The 16,899-nt window shown below is 29.5% G+C and overlaps 2 non-coding genes across 2 annotated transcripts; both read left to right on the top strand.

Moving 5' to 3' along the window:
* The first annotated feature begins 3,298 nt into the window (after nucleotides 1–3,298).
* On the top strand, nucleotides 3,299–3,370 carry TRNAM-CAU (transfer RNA methionine (anticodon CAU)). The gene has a single exon. It is a non-coding gene; the product is annotated as a tRNA-Met (tRNA).
* A 1,458-nt stretch (nucleotides 3,371–4,828) lies between these two features.
* LOC144564873 (U5 spliceosomal RNA) lies at nucleotides 4,829–4,947 on the top strand. Its single transcript, XR_013514769.1, has one exon. It is a non-coding gene; the product is annotated as a U5 spliceosomal RNA (small nuclear RNA).
* Nucleotides 4,948–16,899: the final 11,952 nt, after the last annotated feature.

Below are 16,899 nucleotides of genomic sequence, written 5' to 3'. Positions count from 1 at the left end.
AATTTATTCCAGTGAATATTTATTTTCACATTGATTATTTTTTTCTGAGATTGTGTGTGATAATAAGTTTTATAAATCATGTATTGTAGTTTTATTTGTGCTTATACATAAATCCAATATTTTTTTATATATGTTTCTTCTTTTTACTTTGAATTGATTAATTCTTTTGTTATTTATATATACTATATATTTTTCTTACTTACTGATGTAATTTTTTTCAATTAGTATGATGTGTTCATTATGAAACTAAGTTGGTATCATAAACTAAATTTAGTGATTTTATGGTGGAATGTTTCATTTCTTTCAAATAATATATTATTAGTATTTGAAAAGGCTTAATTCTTGAATTTATTTTTTCATTAAATAAATGTGTTACTTACACATGTAAAATACTTATGCGTTACGAAAAAATAAGCGTAATATCATGTTATAATAATAGAACTAAGTTAAATTAAGTTTATTTCATAAGTTTATTGAGTTAAATAAATTATTTTTAATTAATTATGATATATATACATGAATTTAATAATAATGAGTTAAATAAATTGTTTTTAATAAATTATGATATATATAATTATATATACATGAATTTAATAAAAAATATTAAATTGTCTGCATAATTCTGATTAATCGGCCGCATACCGATAAATTACTTGGCAGTACTTATTCTGTCCGTCCAACGACCGCATACCATTATTTACAACACTGCTTCAAATGTTCAAATCAGTAAGAGAGAGAGAGACACACATTTGAAGCAGTGTTGAAAGGAAAAGGATCATTTCCTGTTAGGACTTAAAGCCCTCTGATCTTACCCAATTTGCCACTATGGTCTTCACCAACTACCCTGTAAGTGGTCCCTTCCTCACATTGCTGTTGCGGTAGCTTATTTTGGCTTCCAATTTGAGCTGTTGACCTGCATAGCAGTCCATATTGTGTTGCCTCCTCAGTTTTTGAGAAGTACTGTTGGCAAATAGCTAAGGCTTGGGGCTTGTTACCATAAATCGCTTCATTTCTTATCCTCCATATCGACCAGGCCATACTGACAAAGGTAGTAAAATCACGCTCCAATAGGGACTAAGATGCATCAGTAACAATTTTTTTGAAGTCACCCGTCAACTTATCTGTTCTCAGCCCGAATAGAGAGGCCAACCAAGCTGCCCTTGCAAAGTTGCAAAAGAAGAGAGTGCATAATTGTTTCTCCTGCCCCTGAACACAACTGACAATTTTGTCGGATGATCCTTATCCGTCTTGCCAGTACCGCTTGAACCAGTATCGTATTCCAGGCACACCTTTAAATAAACATTCTTAATTTTGGCAATAATTCATTACTTTTCCATAGCATGGATGGAAACAACATTCATTTTTCATCTACCCTGAAATTTTTGACGCAACCCACTTAATGATTCAGACTTTAAGGAAGAGATCAAACAAGAGAAAAAACAAGGTATCCTAGTATTCTACTTTGGTGAATACAAGATTATAGATCAGGATGTCATCCTTATTAAAAAATTTAAACAAGACATTGTAGAATACATAATTATGTCCAATTTTATTCTTTCAAAACTGTATGAGAACAAATTGAACATGCTGATTAATATCTCTCTTGACCAAACTATTAACTTTACAAGTTAATCTTGATTTTTCATTCAAGAGTCCATTGAGCACAAACAGTGAAGAATGGAATCAATTTTATTGAAATTAAATGAAAATGGAATACAAAAGCATGAAGGCCAAATCTAGCTCAAACTTTTAAATTACATAATAATAGTCTAAATTGACCCACAACCATATTCTCCTTATATAGACGATCCTATTTGTGAAAAAAAACAAAAAAATAGTTGAGAAATTGCCTCTAATGCACCGCGGGACGGCATCTCAGCACCCTCGGCCTTGTCAACATCCGATCCCCAGTAATCGCAGTCTCACTTCCATCTTGTTCCGTCGTTCCTTCCTTTACTGACACATGTGGCCCCCTCGTCAACGACAGAGCGCCTCTATCGGTCATGGCCACTATCTAAACACAGCCACCACGTTCAGTAACACAGTGATTAAATGAAAGCTGTCTGATCCCTTTCAACTCTGACACAACTACCCCCGCCTCTTCTTCTCCCTCGCGACGTCCTCCCAGGTCAAAGACAACCCGCTTCACCCAAATTGCATGCTAGGACGTGATATATTGTAAATGCCCACTCTGTTTCTTATTTAAGTCTTTCTTAATTAAGCAAGGCGCAAAACCAAAATAGTCTCGGCTCAAAAACTAAATTAGTGCGTGTAGAATAGCACTCCTCTGTTTAAATATGTATCGAACACATTAGTCAATACTGACTCAAACTAGACAAAGTTCATAGAAAAACACTGAATTATAATGATTATAATTATAATGATTATAAGACTAAAATAGCAAACAAATTATGTATGCAGGTGTTATGGGATATTAAAATCAATTATTATGCATAAATTCATTTAAAATGAGTGATAATTGGATCTCCTCATATACATATCTTACATACCATGTATTTAGAATTTACGAATATTTAATGTAACAAAAAAATAATGCATGTTCAATTTTCGAAAATATCATCTTACAGATATTACTACATACCGAGACCCTTTAATATATTTTTTTTTCTCTTGTACTAATACATCAACCTAACAACCTTTGTAGAGTGCTACTTCCTCAAAATAATACTGAAAATTTAAATTGCAGCCCTTAAATTTAAATTTTATATAAAAGGTCAAGACAAGATCTCTAATCGATCATAGTGTAGAAATTACTTGCACTGATATTATGTGAAAATAATTAAGTAAAAAATATGGTTTCTTTTTTTTGTTATTATGCCTTCTAGCTTTGTAGGAGTCCATAATTTGTTAATTTGCCTCAATAAATTCTCATTACTTTCAAACTGTGCTTGTCTAAGTCTAGATACGACATTTTGACGAGTAAATTGAACTTCTAATGTTTCGACGAGTGCACTCAAGAGGAATATATTACGCATGTAAGCATCTTTCATTAGTTCTTCGGCATGGCAAATGAAGTTTCAAACTGCTCATGTCATATTTATTTTGTCTAATTACATCCTAATCCTCCGGGAAAACAATACCAAATCTTGCAATTAAGTCCTCAAATCCGGAGAGAGAATTCTAAATTTCGCCGCCTGGTGTTATTAATTTATTGTTCCGTGACTTCCGTCTCCTCTAACTCTGTGTTAATTACTAAGCAGTCCAAATAAATACAGTAACATTGGGCCTCCAAAGAATAATTAGGTCTAAATTAAAAAGCATACTACTTAACATAACAATCAGAGTGGCGCAGCGGAAGCGTGGTGGGCCCATAACCCACAGGTCCCAGGATCGAAACCTGGCTCTGATAGCGGAGTTGCTTCCGGACTCTCTCTTTTTTTTTTTTTTCTTCTTTCTATCTCTATCCGTTTCTCCATTGATTTCGTCCATTAATCTTCCTCCCCTAATTCCTCATTTTCCCATCCTTCCCTTGCCTTATCGTTTCTCTTTTGCATTTTTGTGTCCTTCTCCGTGCACTTTCAAAAAATTGTAGTCGCCGCTTTTTGCTCAGATCCAGGGTTACTAGCACTACTGACAAGCTCTCAGCATTCTCTGAAAATCATGTCTGAGATTCTTAGATACCTGATTTTTCTCGGCAATCCAGTGCTCCTTGTATCTCTGTACTTTTTTGCACAGAGAATTGGAGTCTGACATGACGAGCTGAGAATCAGGAAGGAGTACCAGATACACTGAATCAGGCCAATCCAGTGCCCCTTTGCTTGGCAAGTGTGGTATCATAAAAAATTTAGATCCGTTCAATGCTTTTGCAATGGTTACTACGATTGAGCACAGAATCTCCTTGATGAGCTTAAATTTCATATTAACTTTGCTGAAAAAATGCACTGGGAATTATGAAAAAATGACTTCCAATGAAGAAAAGATATTAGTATACTTATTTTTTTTTATAATAAGGCAACAAAAGTGCCCGTTTCATATATGAAACATGGAGTTTAATTAGTGCAGTACTTTCTTTTTTTTACCCCTATCAGTAAAGAAGGAAGATTACTGGGGTCACGATAACATGATTAATATCTTCATGTCACATATATTTTAGTTCTTATATCAATTTAGGAACTGAAATCTAAATTCGATGAAGATTCTGCCTTTTCAATCCTTTTAATAATGTGCAAATGGACAAATGGAGATGACAAAACATGTTCCAAATAGGGATCTGACATCCGTTTATAAAATAAAAGTTTAGGAAGATTATTCTTGCATCAATTTTACAAATTCATAATTGTATTAAGAGAGTCAGTTGCGATAAAGAAATTCAAAATTTATCAGTTCGTTTTGGGTATTCTGAACAGAACTTTAGCAGAAAAAAAGACGTATTCTTGCAAATTAATATGATCTGATTCATTTGAATGGGTTTTAAGCTGAACCGAATTCAGTGCATCCAATTAAGTCGAAAATTAGTCTGATAAAATTCGTCCTATTAGCCGATTTAATGCCTAGTTAAAAAGTATGAATCTATTAAATCTGTTAAATTAATATAACCTGTTAATGGAATGACCGGAGCCCTATGTTTCAACATTTAGTTCTACTTAAAATGGAGAGGAGCCTAAATGGTAAAAATGGAGAGAAGACCGAAGCTTAAATGAACGGTTGGATGCATGTGTTTCAGAATTCTTCGGATGTCTACATCTTTTATCCGGATGGAAAGAGCGGAGCAATGTCAATGTATTTTAGTCCCACGAGCTATACTCTTAAAAGAAAGAGCAAACTCCTGTCTTATATAACCCACGCGCTTCAGCTTAAGAAATCACGCAGCTGCGTGGTGAGCACAAAGCGAACTATTCTTTCGCCTTTTACTAAAGAATACCGTGTGCACGCCACTTTTAAGCAGCATACGCCAATTTTTATAGGGGCTGTTCCTTGTAGAATACCCCAACAATTCTTAATTTAAGTCATTTTCAAGTTTTTATAACTTTTAATTTATGTAGTCAATTTTCTGATCATTTTCAAGTTTTCATAAATTTTGAATTCTCTAATCAATTTTATGAAGGTATATTATTGTTTAAAGTTCTGGGCCTCAGCTAAATAAGATCCAATTAGTTTAAAGTTGGGCTCTATGATGGCTTTGTTGTTTCATGGGTTGTAATTTAGTGCGTTTGGGTCATTGGGAAATAAATTTCTCGCGAGTTATTTTTACGTAAGAGTTTCGCCGAATTTTTTATTAATATCCAAATATAATATTAAATTTAAAAAAATAACCAACACAGCAGTGATTTTCGAAATCTACCCTTTCCGGAAATTTTTTTTTCCAGAAATTGCCTCTGTTTCCGGAAATTTTTTTTTCCGGTTTCAGAAACCGGAAATTTTTTTTCCGGAATTGCATTGAATTAGTTTATAAAATCTGCGGAGTGTCGTCGCTTTCATAGGGTGCGCTCTCTCACAGTAAGTTTTAATTTATTTATAATTTAAAATTTTAATTTAATTTAATTTATTTATATTTTAAATTTAATTTGTTTGTAATTTAAATTTATTTTATTTATAATTTAAGAAGTATTTAATTTGTAATTATTTAAATATGTAATTATTTAATCTGAAATTATTTAAATTCTGAATATTGTCATATTAATTGAAAAAAATAAAAAATGGTGCAGAATAATTTTAAAAGTTTTATTAATTCTAAAATAATTTTATTAATTCTGAAATAATTTTGATTAATTCTGAAATGATTTAGAATTGTTTTAAGAACTTTTTGCTCTTCGGATTCCTTACGGAGCTCTAACAGTCAGATCGATCGGTTTTCGATTGAGGTAATTTTATTTTCTTTATGTTATTTTTAATTTAATTTAATTTATAATTAATTACTTAATTCCAAAATATTTTTTTTTATTTTTCATAATATTGTCAAGAAAATTTAGAATTGTTTACAACCTTCCAAAATGGTTTATAATAATTTAAAATATTCCAATATAGTTTAGAATGTTGCCCTATTAATTTATGAAATTCCAAAATAGTGTAGAATAATTATTGAAAATTGTCTAGAATATTTTTACCAATGGCAACACAATTTTTAATTACTTATATGTTGTTATTTTTGAAATTGCCAGACCAATCGAAATTAAAAATGACAACTATTTGTGTGAAAATTTATATTGGAGGGGAAATCCAATATAATGATGATGGGGTCTATTACAGTACCCGAGCTAAATACTCATTACCGCTAACCGTGGACCACAGTTTTGATTATCTTCTGAATGAGATTTATAAATTAGTTGGGTACAATTCTAGCAATGCAAATCTGGAAATCCAGGCCAGATTTAACATGTCCACTGATGGCCAACGTGACTACCAATTAGTACCGGTAATGAACCAACAATCATTCGAAATGATTTTAGGAATTGTGTCTACTTTTTCACAAAAGTTACCGGTTCTGGAGTTATATGTAGAATTGGAACCGAACTATACCAGTCATATACCTGAACCTCAATCCCGACCCAGTACCAGTCGGAATCCTGTGGAACCCGACCCAATACCAGTTAGATCCCGACCTAGCACCGGTCGGTACTCTGTGGATGTAAGAATGAGACCCGGACCCAGTATCGGTAGCAACTCTGTGGATCAACCAGTTATATCCCGACCCAGTAGCAGTCAGAATCATGTGGATCAAGACCCAATACCAGTTAGATCCCGACCTAGTACCGATCGGCACTCTGTGGATATACCAATGAGATCCCGACCCAGTTCCAGTGCGGTCCGCAGACATGTACGTGATTATTCGCATGTACCTGTGGATGCAATTGATTCTGATAGTTTGGCGAGTGGAGATAAGATGCTCTCCGGTGAATCGTCGGGTTCCGATGATGATATTGGACAGCACAACCAGTCACAACCACAGTCCCGTCAGTCACAGTACCCGATTACTGGCCGGGAAAATTATTCTACACCATTTTGGTATTTTCTAAATTATTCTAAACTATTTTGGTATTTTTTTTAAATTATTCTACACCATTTCGGTAATTTCTAAACAATTCTAGACTATTTCGGTATTTTCTAAATTATTCCACACTATTTTGGTATTTTTCTAAATTATTCTACACCATTTCGGTATTTTTCTAAATTATTCTACACCATTTCGGTATTTTCTAAATTATTCTACACTATTTCGGTATTTTCTAAATGAATCAGACAATATTATAAACCATTAAAATGAACTCATTAATTATATTTTAAATTAAAATTAAAAAAATACAAATGTAAAAACCTGAATCGCAGATCCGATCGATCGGACAATCAGAGCTCCGAAAGGGACCCGAAAGGAAAAGAGATTCCTAAAAAAATTTAAATTAATCGAACAATTTTCTATATTACTAAGGTAATTTTCTACACTATTTGGTATTTTCTAAATTATTCTAGACTATTTTGGTATTTTTTAAATTATTCTACACCATTTCGGTAATTTCTAAACAATTCTAGACTATTTCGGTATTTTCTAAATTATTCTAGACTATTTTGGTATTTTTCTAAATTATTCTACACCATTTCGGTATTTTTCTAAATTATTCTACACCATTTCGGTATTTTCTAAATTATTCTACAATATTTCGGTATTTTCTAAATTATTCTACACTATTTTGGTATTTTCTAAATTATTTTGCACCATTTTGGTATTTTCTAAATTATTTGGACATTATTTTGAACCATTTAAAATAAAATAAATAAATAAAAAAATTTACCTTCCAAAAACGGTGAAATGGATGGGGACGGATGGGGACATGCTGTAAAGGGGGCGGGGGCGTTTTGTAGGCCATCTCTGTTTCCGGAAAAAAAATTTTCCGGAAATTTTTTTTCCGGAAACAGAGGCAATTTCTGGAAAATTTTTTTCCGGAAAGGGTAGATTTCGAGAAACCGAGGTGATTCGGGTATTTTTTTAAATTTAATATTAAATTTGGATATTAATAAAAAATTCGGGTTTCGTTTATGTCAAATGAAGCGGACTACCCAAACAATAAGATTAATTAGTTGCAAGGAAAATAAAGTGAAACAACAATTCACATTTCTTACATGCATAAATGCCAACATTATCATACATAGTAAGATGAATGACGTATATTTAGGGGTGCAAACGGATCGGATCGTATCTAGATATGTATTCAAAAATTAGATATAGATATTTGAAATCTGAATATCTTTGCAGATACCGATACATATATGGTTTGAAATTTTAATTATCTGTATCTGAATAGTAAATACATATACCATATAGTTTAATAAATATTATAAAAAAATGATGTTATTAACATGAAAATTGGATATCTGTATCCATATCCATTTAATATCTGAGCCATATCTATATCCATCTAATATATGATCCGTATCTGTATATGAAAAACAAAAGTAAATACAGATATTATTTTACTACTATCCGATCCGTTTGCACCCCTACATATACTAGAAAAGTCACACAACACAAGTATATAACATGCAAGCAAATAAATGAAGAGATTAACAAAAAAAAAAAAAAATCTTATTTGATAATTTTAAATTTCGACTCAGTAAATAATATAAAATAAATACTAAACAAAATAAATAAATTATTGAATAAACACCGCCTATTCTACCAGCACGAACTTTGTGGTCAAATTTTGTACCCATTTGTTATGAAACATCTCAAGTAACCAAATGTTAATAAAATAAATATGTCAAGCAATACTAGATATAAAAATAATAACAAAATAAATTAAATCCTTGATCCTGATTAACAAATTTGTTGTGACGCACCTCTCAATCCTTAAAGTTCCCTAATTTTTTTTTTCCATTCCAAGTGAAATATCACCGAATTTTTTATTAATATCCAAATTTTATATTAAATTTAAAAAAATATCCGAATCGGTTGTTGTTTTCGAAATCTACCCATTCCGGAAATTTTTTTTTCCGGAATTAAACTCTAAATCCGGAAAAAAAATTTCCGGAAACTCGGTTCTAACTCCGGAAATTTTTTTTCCGGATTTAGGATTTTTTTTGTTTTTTTTAGGAAATTTTTTTTTTCAGTTTTTATTTATAATTTATTTATTTTTTGTATTGAAGTATTACAAATATTTAATATATTTTTTAAAAAATAGATGGAATACTATATAATTTGATTTATTCGAAAGACTGCTACAAATAATCCGGATCAACATTTTTCATGCCGGATTTTTTACGGCCGTAAAAAAAAATAATATAATATAATATATGTATATATATGTATATATAATATAATATATGTATATATATGTATATATAATATAATATATGTATATATATGTATATATAATATAATATATATGAAAATGAAGATATACAATATGAGGTATGATGAGGTATAAAAAATATGAGGTATTGGAACCCTCGATTAGTGCCTCAAAAATTCAGTTTAAGTTTTCGTTCAACGATCGGTATTTTCAAAGTTTTCAAAGTCCAAACAGATCGTTGAATGCCTACTGTTGAACGAAAACTTAAACTGAATTTTTGAGGCACTAATCGAGGGTTCCAATACCTCATATTTTTTATACCTCATCATACCTCATATTTTATATCTTCATTTTCATATATATTATATTATATATACATATATATACATATATTATATTATATATACATATACATATATTATATATACATATACATATATTATATATACATATACATATATTATATTATATTTTTTTTTTTACGGCCGTAAAAAATCCGGCATGAAAAATGTTGATCCGGATTATTTGTAGCAGTCTTTCGAATAAATCAAATTATATAGTATTGCATCTATTTTTTAAAAAATATATTAAATATTTGTAATACTTCAATACAAAAAATAAATAAATTATAAATGAAAACTGAAAAAAAAAATCCTAAATCCAGAAATTTTTTTTTTCCAGATTTAGCAAAAAAAAAAAAAAATTCCTAAATCCGGAAATTTTTTTTCTGGAGTTAGAACCGAGTTTCCGGAAATTTTTTTTCCGGATTTAGAGTTTAATTCCGGAAATTTTTTTTCCGGAATGGGTAGATTTCGAAAACAACAACCGATTCGGATATTTTTTTAAATTTAATATAAAATTTGGATATTAATAAAAAATTCTGAAAATATCATCATCTTTTTAAAGATGTCTCCTTTTGCCTTGTCCAATAAATTTCTCCTTAAATATATATTTTTTCGGAAGTACTAGGTAATGTTTGAAATGGAATAAATCCCAAGTTGTTTGATTTTTAGAATTAATAATTTCCTCTAAATGAAGAACAGCACAAAAATATTATAGAAAAAAATCGTTTATCATATATTTTTAAGGCTATATTTTTTTTGTTTGGACTGAGATTCCCAAGGATTTACAAATTTGCATTGTTGCTGCTTTCCAAAGCCTCTGGTATTCTGCTTCCAAACTCGGTTAATTGTAATTTTTGTAATTAGGAATATGAGCGGATATACTTCGACCCATTAAGAAAATCTGACGTGCTCCAAAAAAGGTAACAAATATAAAGAACATTAAAAAAAGAAGAACAATGTTAAGTGATTATTCAAACTGAATGAAAGACAGTACATTGAGTTTTAAAATAATTAATTACTTATTAATCAATTACTAATAACATCACATATATTAAATAGTTAAATTAAGTTAATTTTACAGAGAAAATATCTGTTATAAAATTGTAAGTACTTGATTTAACCATAAAATAAAAGGGCACATATATGTTATCTTTGTGTTGGTGTGCAAGTAAAAATAATAAATTAACAATTCAGCCCAAAAGTCGCATCTGTCTAATGAAATCATACATATCTGATCTGATTATCGGTTATTATTCAATTCATCTAGTATTGAAGTAAATTAGATTAATCATACATATTCCGGATTCAAATTGTGATTAAAGTATTAGAAATTCTGAATTTCATATGTTTAGGTTCACTAGTATATTTAATTGCAAAATATATTTTTATATATATTTCATTGTTATTAATAATATTATTATCGTTTAATATAAATGTTCTTTTCTCTTTTCTGTTTTGTATCCAACAAAATATCTCTTTGATTCAACCCATACATCTATCCAATAGAATTGAACATAATATTTATTTGATTCATTCCTTCATATTTCTTATAAAAATTCTCTATTTTGATCTATGCTGGATATTATAGAGATATTGTCAGTCACTTCCGTAATCGTGCTCTAAGGAGAGAAATTCCCATATCATCTTAGTGGCAATTCTAAGTTCTGTACAATAGAAACTTAATACATTTAAGGACATTTTTTCGTACACGATCCGATTATTATCCTTTCAACTTGGTTTATTTTATTTATTAATTTATTTAACTATCCAAACTATTCTAAAAATTTATCCCAACAGAATATGTTTCATAACATAAAATTAATGATAACTGGAATTAAACGATTTTTAAAGCCACTGATTAAAAAAAAAGCTGGAATTAAGCATAATTCAAATCTAAGTGATAGTTTCGTAAACTATATTATTACTATTACCGTATTTCAATAGCAAAAATATGTATATAAAATTGAAATAATAATATAAAGGCCTCTGTGGGCCCTGTCACTAATTGAAATGACACGATCGCGGCCCCACATTAATTGTTGTTGGATCCGCAAAGGTCAAACCACACAATGCGTATAATACAAATTAATAATATTTTTCAATGTTTTAAATAGCGTTTATCGCGTTATAGCGGCCGGGTTAAAAAAATTGCGCTATACCCAAATAGCGGCGCTATAGCGCGAAATAGCGCGCTATAGCTAGCGGCGCTATTTGGACATAGCGCCATAGCTTTTATGGAAGAAAAACGCTATAGCGCGCTATTTAGAACATTGATATTTTTAGAAAACCAAGCCACATAAAATCAAGATTTAAGATTTGTTAATGATTTAATAGTAGGAGGAAAATGCTAGTATAAATTATCTTGAAAACTACATGAAAATCTAAGTAATTTTGCCAAAACATAACATATTTTTCAATAATGTCATGTCATAATTGGGGTTAGCTTATAAGTCCGATTTGTTGGGCTAAAATAATATATGTAAATCTAAAAATTAATATGCGGCTTTCTTTTTTATATATAAATCTTCCAGGTACTAAATTGTCTATATTATTTTGGAAAAAATATTATTTATATTCTGAGATGTATCATAACAAAAAAAAAAACTACGGTGGTCCATTTTTTTTTTTTTTTTGTCTCAAGTGATTTAAAAAATGTTGTGGGCTTACATCTGACTAATACTAAATTATCAATCTTCCTTTAAAAAAATATACTAAATTATTAATCACATGTTGTTGGTAAAATATTTAAACCCATTTATTTTCGTTGTTGACTATACTATCAACTACTGGATAGTTTGTTTTTTCTATTTTTTTTAATAAATTTGGTTATGAGTTATATTATGAGAAAAGAGTTCTATTTTTACTGGATAGTTTATTATTATTATTATGAGAAAGCAGTCCTCTAACTACTTTTTTTTTTTCATTGCAAATCTTATAAGTTCCATGATAAATTTTCAAACTTATGTCAATTAATTTAAAAAATATTATCTAAATTGTCAAAATAAATAATTATCCAATAACTATTTCCCAACGATAATATATACTAAATTTTGCATAGATATTAATGTTATTATTAGGCACATGACATAATACATAATTATGGAAGTAAAATGGTAGTCCTACTAGATAAAGGACACCTGATCTAATTTAATTTAGATAGTTTTCATGGGTAACTCATAGCTAAGACCATCTACATCTCTAATTAAAACTCAACAGGGTTTCTAAATTAATAACTGTTAACCACTTTTTAGAAATTATGGTCTCTAAAGTTTTTAACTCTTACATTCCTAAAATTAATTTTAGAGTTTTTATTAAGCAACGCCAGCAATTAAATTAAAATGAGAAATAATTTCAGCCAATCATTTGACCAACATAAAGTTTATAAACAGTTTCTTAATAAAAAACTTTCATGTATAGTTTATAAATAAGAAACTTTCATGTATAGTTTCTAAATAAGAAACTCCACCACATCTCTGAAACTGGATTAAAAACTGCCACATTAGATTAGAAACTCTCATAGTACCATGATGTAGATGCTCTAACTTGATTATATATTTTTCATATCATATAACTTTGTTTAAATTATAAAGTTATATTAAAACAACCAAGTACTTGTACATATTTTTGGTATTCAAATAAAATAGTAAAAAGACTGATTTTTCATGAGATCTGCATGGCTGCACGGTATGCTTCAAAACTGGTATAATTCTTACAATCCATTCTCCAACTAATTAAGAAAATGTTGAACTTGCAACTAATTAGTAGATTCTTCAATTTGAGTATCTGAAATATTTATGTAGATAAGTTAGTCAACTATATGTTTTCATTAATATATGGGTAATATAAGGTAATATTGTCCCTATATAAATTAATATGTATACAACTAATGGAATAAAAAGATTAATTTATACAGTTGCTCACAACGAAGATTAATCATTGCATCTATATATAATAAGTTAGTCAAAGGAAAACAAAATTTCATTACCATAATTAACACTTTATGCTATAAGAAAATTTAGAAAATGAATAGGTGAAATTTTCTAATTTGCAAGTATAAACGGTTGATAGTTTTTATTTTATTATTATTTTTTTATTTCGCACTTGCGCATAACATTTATTGTAAAGATTAACTACACATAAGAAAAAAATATTTTACCATCTTCTTTTGTTTCCTCTAATGTCTCAAGAATATTTCAAACTGAACGTGCACAAAACAGCAACCTTTAGCAAATATTTAAAAAAAAAATGTATATTGCATTGTGATTTATGATTTATCTTAATACAAATGTGCATATATAAACTACAAAGTCTAAAGGAACTAAATGGGAGAATCATCTACGAATTGTGAATAGTGTTAGATGAATCACATAAAAAGCTTCAAGCAACAATCTACTGTCAAGCTTTTAAAAAAAAAAAACTAGACCTCCTACAAAGATTGCAGGTCATGTAAACTAAATGATTTCATAAAAATATTAATTGTTCATCATGTAATTATACACAATTAGCACCTGTTTCATTTGAATTGAAATTTGCTGCAATCCCTCGTTCGTGAACAGTATTTCTGAAATCTCTGAAATTCTGAATCCATCTGTTCAATTTTTTCTATGCACACATCTCCAAACAGCTGGATTTTGTGTGCACGCATCTCGAAACAGTTCAACGACTGGATTCAAAAAGGCAGGAATTTCAGAAACACTGTTCACACACGAGAATTTCAGCATATTCGTTTCCGTTTTCTTTGGATTGATTTTCTCTCTAACCTCAATGATATGACACTTTATAAGAGGACGCATTGCAAATATATAAAATAGGCACAAAATGAGTTATGGCTTGAAATTAGTTGTGTATAATTACATTGAGAAAGGAGAGGTAGCATAATTGATTAGGAAAATATTCTAGAGTTGTTGTACTCAAAGGTCGAGAACTCGATTCCTCCTCACGATTTTGCAGCCTTTGCGAAGGTTTAAAAAAAAAAATCTCCAATTCATCAATTAATGAGTGGGCATTTATCTCCGACATATCTTTAGCACAACAAATTTATTTATTTTTTCCTTACGCAAGCAGATTTCTTTCATTTTAAAATAAAAATAAAAATAGAAATCAAACTTTCAAATTTTAAATATTAAAAAAATTCATTTAGCCGTTCTTTTTTATTTTTCTATGAATGCAAAAATGTTATCAAGCAGACACAAAGCATCGATCTCTTCTCTGCATATGACTGTGGCATGTCATTACAAAGATATAGATAAGATACACAACTAAATATGAGTATTTGAATTGTTGAATCCACAGCATCAAAATGCTGACAGATTTCAGCTAACGAAGGATTCGATTTTTTTTTTTTGAAAGCCTTACTGAAAAAAAAAAAAAAAATTCACATGAAAAATCGTATGTTTGAAATTCGACCGACACTAGTAATATCAAAATGTCTAAATAATAAACACCAAATAGTCGCGATATACATTTTGCTTAGTAAGAACAAAAAAAAAAAAAATTGCTTAGTGTAAATCCCATCATTTGTCATACGAGAAAACCACCTCGAGTTGTTACTTTCATCTCAATGTAACATATATATAAAATAATAAAAATGATGAATACAAATTATCGTAATTATCTTTTTCATCATTCCTAATATTTTCAAGATATTCCATGAAACTATTTTGAAAATCTTAACAAAATACAATATAAGCATAACAAAACTCTTTAAAGCTTAATTATAATTTAATTAATATATTTCTTAAGTAATCTTGCAACTGATCTACTCTGTTATTTTATGATTCAAGACACCTATGAATACGTTTAGATAATCAATTTAAAACATATAATTTTTGTTAAAATCTATAGTCTCGATTTGTCTCAAGAAACATGAAAGGTAATTGTTGCTGGTCATTTTAATATTCCACTATAATTATAAGAAAATAATAATATGTCAGCTGACCCCAAAACTTTTTTAAAGTAGGTACAAAGGATTTAAGAAAGTAAAATTATCATAGGATTATAATTATTAATGTCATCCGTCATAATACAAAAACTGAAATTATCACATTAATTAGAGAAATACAAGGATACACTCATACACATGTCAAACTGGAATTCGTATCCTCTGAGATATCTCAAACTCTGCGTGACTTTATGGAAAATCCCAACCGTTTAAATACGTTATGCACGAATCTCAAAGCACACATAATACTGACCCCTACATCACTCCCGAATAGGCACCGGACACGTCGGTCGTCACGCAAAAGTTGAGATATCTCATAGGATACGCACTCGTCAAACTGTGTGTCTTAACTAATACATTTTCCAATTTAAATTTAGTTAGGCTTATTCTTATTTTTGCTAATAATATTTGAGAAAATTTCTAGTGTGCACATATAAACTTTTGAAATAGCTATTTTTTTTCATAGAATCATCATATATCTCCATAGAAATTTAAAATCCTTTCTGCCATCCCTTTTAATTATTTAACATTTATTTAATTATTTTATATATTAAATTGACAAATATACCCTTAAATTTTGTGTTGGTCCTAAAGGTACTTAGAGGGAGGTGAATAGGGCATTTTTAAACTTTTAATCTAAGCTATAAGTCCCTAGGGAGCCTTATAGTTATTCTGACCGCCAGGTGATGGTTCTGATCGATTTAAACCGTCACAGACTCAGCTGAGGATTTATTTATTCCGTTGTAACGGTTCCTGGACCATTACAACGGTAGACCTCACTTAGGTCTGTCTCAAGCTTATTTTATCAATTTTAGAGATTAAATATTCTTAATCTTAAGATAATACTTCTACTGTCCAATGTCTTATGCTTCATGACTATATCCTTGATATTATATTACAATTCATTAATTCATCATTGATGTGTATTTATTGAATGTTCAGTTGTCATAAACATGCACAATGTCTTAAGAAGAAAAACTGTAAAATACAATATATATATATATTTTATAAATCTAATCAAATAAACAAGTAGATTATAGCACAAGCCAACGTTTTGTCCAGAATTAATTCTAAATGGCTCGATCTTTATTTTTTTACCCACTGTGTTGTTGTTCACAGAGATCTGAAACACTCCTTCGCTACCCAATGCGTTTTCTTCATTTCCTTAACCCTTGCTTGATTTTGATTTGAATCTGGAAGCACTTGTATAATTAGTTAAAATGTAGCTAAACTAGAGTCATGTCGAAGTATTAGACAATAATTTATTCTCTTTTGAAATGATGTCGATTATCCGTTCTCCTGTCAAAATTTATCTCATGTATGATTTAAAAACTTTTTTTTTTAAAAATCTTGATAGTCGCTGCTAAGTATA

This window comes from Carex rostrata, chromosome 13 (assembly GCF_964058835.1).
Source record: "Carex rostrata chromosome 13, lpCarRost1.2, whole genome shotgun sequence".
NCBI lineage: Eukaryota > Viridiplantae > Streptophyta > Magnoliopsida > Poales > Cyperaceae > Carex > Carex rostrata.
Note: the sequence above shows the minus strand (reverse complement) of the source record. Positions and strands in the feature narration are given on the sequence as shown.